This window comes from Solanum tuberosum, unplaced genomic scaffold (assembly GCF_000226075.1).
Source record: "Solanum tuberosum cultivar DM 1-3 516 R44 unplaced genomic scaffold, SolTub_3.0 scf00292, whole genome shotgun sequence".
Lineage (NCBI taxonomy): Eukaryota > Viridiplantae > Streptophyta > Magnoliopsida > Solanales > Solanaceae > Solanum > Solanum tuberosum.
Genome location: NW_006239216.1, coordinates 722,221 through 729,418, shown reverse-complemented (window position 1 = coordinate 729,418; position 7,198 = coordinate 722,221). Strand labels below are relative to the sequence as shown.

At 32.9% G+C, this 7,198-nt stretch overlaps 1 pseudogene; it reads right to left on the bottom strand.

The window, feature by feature from the left end:
• Positions 1 to 777: 777 nt before the first annotated feature.
• LOC102583461 (sugar carrier protein C-like) lies at positions 778 to 1,622 on the bottom strand (annotated as a pseudogene).
• Between the last annotated feature and the right edge of the window lie 5,576 nt (positions 1,623 to 7,198).

Genomic DNA, 7,198 nt, shown 5'->3' with positions numbered 1-7,198 from the left:
AAAAAAAGAGGAGCACAAACAATGTGTTTTGTCTACATTTTGCCCCTAGAAAAATGAAAAGATGTATCACTTGTGTCTATCATTCATCATCCAAACCTGAAACAAAAAAAACTTATTAGCCTGAATAAATTCACCAGTAGTACTTCAAAAATGTTGTTCCACCCGTATCAGATCCTACAAAAATACACTACTTGTGAAGGATCCAAACCCAACTATGGTCTAAACACCATAGTCTCTCAGTCAAAACTTCTGAATCAATCACATGATTAGGTGGTTATGAATCAATCACAAAACATTGACTTTTAGCAACCATTTTTTAACTGTTGGATATGATTTCGATCACTATAAATTACCTGCAACGATCAATATTTCTTCCATCTTGTCCAATGCATTTGTGTGCACTCAAATGCCCCGACAGTTGCCTTGGACTCCTGCATCTCTGAAACTGGATTGGAGCAAGCTACCAAGCTTCTCTTCTTTCATATCCAGTTCTTATAATTTAGTTCTAAGCTAAAATTCCTTCTTTTTATGAGTTTGGATAAGTTAATTGAGTTAATAAAGTAGTCTTTGATCAAGATGAGTACAAATATAGAAGGTAAAGGTACAACCTTTAACCAAACAACAATTGTAACATAACTTGCTTCTTCTATTTCTTTATTTATTTGCCGTAAATTCCACATCAACTTGAGCTTGAGATTTCTAGGTTTGATTCATCAATCAATGTTGGTATTTCAGACACAAATTAATGGTGTCCTCAAATTATCTCATAGTTTTTACTCAACTATATACATAGTATCAAGATTTCGGTTATTCTTATGGATCTCAATATGTTTGGCTAACTACGATGGAATAGAGTCATTTTAAGTAGAATTCTTTCTTACGATATGTCAAATAGAACGAGTCATGTAATAGCACATATGAAAATTTCACCATGAAAAAGTCCAAGAAGATGAAATGAACTTACTTGGCAAAAGAGCATTTGAACTCCCCCTTCAAGAAACAAGAGTCTCATTCCCAATTTATCAACATAGTAAATAGAAACCACAGCGGCAATGACATTGACTCCACCAGTGGTCTGTGGTCACAGCAGACATGAGTGAAGTATCAACAACAAAACCAATAGTCTTAAGCAACACTGGTGTATAGAACATAATCACATTGATTCCACTAAGTTTCTGGAAAAATGGAATCATGATTGTCATTGTGAGATGTGGCGTATATTTCTTTTGCAACAAATTCCTCCAAGGTTGTTCACTTTTCCTAGAAGTCCCAGCTGCCACAACTAAATCATTGAGCTCTTTATCTACATCTTTAAATTCCCCGGATTTTCTTCAGCTAAGCTTTGACTTCATCGTGGTTACCATGTTCGATCATGGAATTGGGGTCTCAGAGAGAAACAATGAGCCTACTGTGATGATTAATACAGGTACCATGGCACCTCGTAAGCTCAACCTCCATCCCCAATGAATCTTGGCAAATAAATAGTTCAACACATGGGCTACAAGTATACCAATTGTGACGGATAGTTGAAAATCAACGTTGAGTGCTCATCTGTATTTGTATGGACCCATTTCAGATAGGTATAGTTGCACACATTGCAATTCAATGAAATAAAAACAATGTTAACCATCCTGCAACAAAAATATCAAGCTAAATGAAATTAAAAAAAGAAAACAACAAATAGTTAGTCCTTTATTGTGATTAAAAGACAATGACTCTTTCTACATAGGATAACTCTCTAAATTCAACATTTCTACCTAACATGTTTAATACCTCAAGATTCAGATAGTATTTTAATACATTATACACATCTTTAATTTAACATCACAGTTCAACTCCAACAGTTTATTGGACTTGCAGTATGCAGATCACAAATTTGTTGTTATAAAATCAGTACATCTCAAACTTGGCCAAAGAAACAATTGTGGAAGTTGAACAATATGAGGTTTTAGTTTTGCGATTATAATACACAACACTTTATCAATTTTAAAGAACATCACAGAAAAGGAGGTGTCAATATACACTTTTTCTGTGTACTTGAAAAGATAAAAAATTTCAAATTACAATAAAAAAGGTACTCCAAACTCAACACTATAATCCTACTTCAGGTAAGGTGCTCTGAACTTGATACTACAAATTGTAAATAATAAAAGCTATCCAACATCAATAGTTAAAGTAAGTGGCCGAAACAATGAAAAAGAAAGTTTTTTATTGTACTCACTTCTCTTGAGAACTTTCAGTTGTAGTTTATTAAATTGCATTAAGAAGATTAACATTCCTACTATAACAATTGAAATGACCTCCTATGTTTCATCAATGATATTTAATGAAACCACTGAACTTAATAGTACAACTCTTTCTTCTACTCACGGCAGGTTAAGCATGTATATTACGCTAAAGAAAAGCCACAATGAGAAATTGAAAAGAACTAATGAAGCACATTATACCAAAAAAAATTATAAGTGATATTCATCTAAAATAACACATATTATGAAAAGTAGGGGACACTCTTATGCATTTTTCTTTCTATAAAAATAATTGTTGTAGCCTAGAAGAGCCCTTATATATTATTGTTATTGATATAAGAAGGAGAAATCCAGAAAATGAAGGTGAAATGGAGAGTTTATGCATACAGGGAGGGAAATATTCATTATTTCTAACTACCAAATTTGATCTTTACTTTTCGCACAACTGCAACAATACGTGAAATAGAGAACTCAAAGAGGGAAAGATATGAGAGAGCTGATATTTCTAGACATAGGTTTAATAATGTGTTAGAAATAGCATGTAACAAATGAGACGACCATAACTAATGGATTAGATTACTTACATTGAATTGTCCTTATGAGTCCAAATGGCGGAGCTGGAGTCATGGCAGCCTTGCATAACCACGTATCAATTAATCTCACAGTTGTGTTGCTGGCGACAACTATGGCGCTAAAAGAGGACGTTCTTAAGTTTTCCTAAAAGCTGAAGGAGAATTGAAGGGTTTTCTGTTTTGGGTTTGGAGTCTACCGATGTTTCTAGTTCTGTTTTGGAGAAAAATGAGGTTTCTAGACAATTTTCACTAGACTTAAAAAGACAATTCTTCCCTTGGTCATCCTCCTCATCACATTTCTATTTAACTATACTACTAGATAGGTATGCACAGGCCCAACATTTATATTTTGCATTGTTTCCAATAATTACGTTGGCTTAGTTTCTCTAATTTTCTGTTGTTATCTCCATTATACAACTTTTCAGACAACTTACAAGCTTCAGTTTAGAATAAAACTAGAAAAAATTATGGGCAAGTATATAAGCTTCTATCTATCGGAGAATTGATTCCACTGGTATATAGTTTACTACTTACTGAAGCAACAAAAAATTGGTAAATAAGAACTTACAGTTGAAGCAAAAATATCACAAGCTTCTGCTGAAATTTCTTAACATAACATTGCATCATAGTAGTAACTTCATTGATTCTTCCGATAGTTATTTGGTCTTCATATAATGCAAGTTATTCAACTCAAATGATACAAAGTGAATATTCATCTTGCATTTCACAAACGAACTTAGGCATCTTGTTGTTTCAAGCTTGATATGATAAATAAATTTGTTACGGTTTCAGCTTAAGTACATCAACAACCTCTATACATTTTGAAACTGGACCCCGAGGAGAGGATAAAGTAATGAACTCGCAATATGTCTTCACAACGAAGTCTGACAAACTATTCAACCGTGAAGTTACCTCTATGCTTCATCATCATTGACAAATGACATTGAATGGGAAATTCTTAACTATTGTGTTACTATTCCATGGATAAAAGCCACATTTCATTAGCAGTACATTCGGAGCAAGTTTCAAAGCTGCACTAAAAACAAAAACAAAATATCATATAGGACATGCATAAGCTATAGGGAGTGATAAGTAATATCTCACTTCTTTTTTAGCTACTGCCCCTTCCAGGCCTCCCATCATGCATATTTGTACAGTTTGACTCCACAGTATTTTAAACTTTATCTAAACAATTTAGTGCTCTGACATTAATATATCAAATATATACACAGACTCTTCCTTTGAGATGCTCGACATCTACATACCAGTCACAAGACAATAATGTGCATTGAAAGAAGGTACAAGTTGGTGATAGGGGAGACTTATTCCTTATTTCTGTCAAGCTGCACTTCACGAATAATAGTGAACCAAATTCAGTTTTCTAAGTGCAAAAAAAAGCTTTCATACTTAAATGGATCAATGGTTGTTTATCCCACACACCTGCTTTAGATCATGGTGATCGTCACTGTCATTAAAATTGATATCGGAATCAAGTCCTCTAAATTTAATTGCAACACGATATATGCCCTGAAATTAATATGGAAATCTAACACCATACAATCCTATTCCAGCTAATTAAATAGTACCATTATAACTTCGCTAATGAAATTCAAAATCTAATTACTATGTTGTTCCTAGCAGCAGCGTATGCAGTGTTAAATCCTCCTATAAGACTCAAATTCTCGATAAAAAAATGTATAACTGAAGCTTGCAGTTACTTAGAAACCATTCATGAATGAAGTATGAGAGAACTTTAAATCAGCAGAGCAGTTGTATATTAAAAATTACATTTGCTTACCCAAGTAGACTTGTTTCAGCAATCCATGCATGATATGTATTTCATAGAAACTTCAGTTACTTTCAAGCTATATCTTCATGTAATTATCGGTATTTCAACAGAACAATAGTTTCTCTGTGAATTAAGAAATTATATGTCGTTCAATACTGATTATTGGTGGAGACATAAGGGACTTATTCATGTGTGAAATGTTCAATGTATGACATGATAAAGTTGGAAAAGTACACTTTCAGGGAGAATATTGAGAACAAGGACCTTCTTCTCCTTTGTGATGCTCAAGTTGTTCCATCACAACTAATAACTCCTTAAGTGAGAGTGGCATCGTCCACATGTATACTGAAATAAGTGTAAAAGACATGTTCCAAAGCTATGAGCTACCTAAAGGTGAAAAGACGGTGGATTGTTTCCTTCCTAATCTTCTCCCTACATGCAACTCCTATTGTATAAGTTGGAACCTTTTATTGTAGATTACCTTATGCAAAAGATATTGTAATCAGGCAGATAATGTAACTTCAACAAAACGATTGTGTTAAACATGTCACAATATATACATGACAGAAATAAATCATGTTTAGCAATAATACCTACAAAGACGTTTGCAAGTCAAACCAAAAACAGAAAGAAAGAAAAACAGACTTATAATATTCTTTTTGCCTAAAAATTAAAACATACATCTATACTTGAAAGCATATAGAAGTAAGCAAGCATACATACTCTTCTTGTCTGAGAATTTAAAACAGACCACTATACTTGAGAGTAAATATCAGATAATATCTTAAGGTGTTTCTTTTTCTTCAGAATATTTTATAGGCAACATAAAAAGTGCTACTTCAGTCTTTAATATTGTAGATCATTATTAGAGAAAATTGCATAACAGTCAGAACATGCTACTACCAGTTCTATTTTCCAATGAAAATGGCTCCTACTCCAACTTCACCAGGCTTTCCTTTAGAACATACATCAACATTTCACTTAAGTTTATGGAGTTCAGATTTTTCTCACTTGATTGTTTAAATCTGAAGATTTTGTTTCACCTTTTTCAATAATGCATCAGATATTATCTATTTACTTCCTATCAAAAGTTATACCAAAAAATATATAGTATGGAACACTTTATAGCTGACATATAATTACTTCAAAATTTGCATTACACTTTGCCTTCAATAGTTTTCAACATATCACAAAGGGAATGCATTGCATCATCACTTGTCGAATGCTCTTAGACTAAAAAGATGATGCATAACTTTTGGGATGAGCAAAATGATAATTTTCCTTTGATAGTTCCACACTTGAATGAGTCGAAAAAACTGACTCATCAGTTATAGTATACAATATATTAAACAAAAATGAAATCATAATGTAGAAAGAGGGAAATCTAAATCTTGAATAATGTGGAACCAAAAGAATTGGAGGGGAAAATGATAGATTGTAATCACTTTGATGTCTAAATACCTCACACATTAAAATGAAAATGCAATATAAATCACCGAAACACACAAAAAACATAGTGAACGTCATTATTTTCTCCCTCCAACATTTTTTTCAGTGTCATTGAAATAATGTAGTGTAATTGTTGCTACATTTCAGCAACAATTTAAGTATAAAACAACATCAAATTCAAGGTTAAATCAGACAAGTTTGAACATTCCATAGAAGTGTACCAACTTCAGAAACAAGAAATACTCCACAGATGCAATTCATTAGTTGTACAAACATACATGAGATAAACAGTCAAATTTTAATGGTACGGGACATATTCTCTAAGCAATGATATTTCACACATCCCATGTATGCCATTATGATCTTTTCAGCGCGGCTATCAATCAAGGTTCTCAATAACACTCCCATACAAAAATTAATTTGCAGATTAAAGAGACTTCAACAACAAAACAAAAGAACAGAACAAATAGAAAGGTGTACATGACTCATCAATTTATAAGTAATTGAGAGTTGGGGATGGGAAGTTTTGAAAATACAGCGAGTCCGAAGTTTTTGAGTTCAAATAACTCATTTGAATCATAAGGCTATATACAATGTCATCTTTTGATATTTCACTGTTTTTGCAAGAAAACAAGAATAGAGAATGGGGATCAGTAAGATTGAGAAGATGATATGTTACATATGTACATGGGATGTTTGGAGGATATTTGAGCCAAATTTGGCACTTAGCCCCCTTGGCCAATCTATCATATTTCACAAAAGACTATTTTATATCTATTTGTTTTTTCTTTGGTAAAAGGCACTTACATATGAACAATCTGACCTCTAAATCTGCACCCGAATTTGAATACCAACATGAATGTTGGTGTGAAATCCGAACAACATAAGTGTCTAGTCATAAAAGTAGATGAATGTAGTCATTTCAATATCGATTGAGCACATTTATTGCAATTTAGCAATCACATTTATGATTTATTCAATTAGAAGTTGCAGATTTACCTTCCCTTCCACGACTGTGACATTACTCGTGAAGTTGTAGGTGACATCTTGATCAATTGAATCTTTGTTCCAGTGCAATTCCTGTTTTTTATCCTTGACAAGAATGAAAAAAATCAACTAATAAAATGTTCCCAAAAAACCTT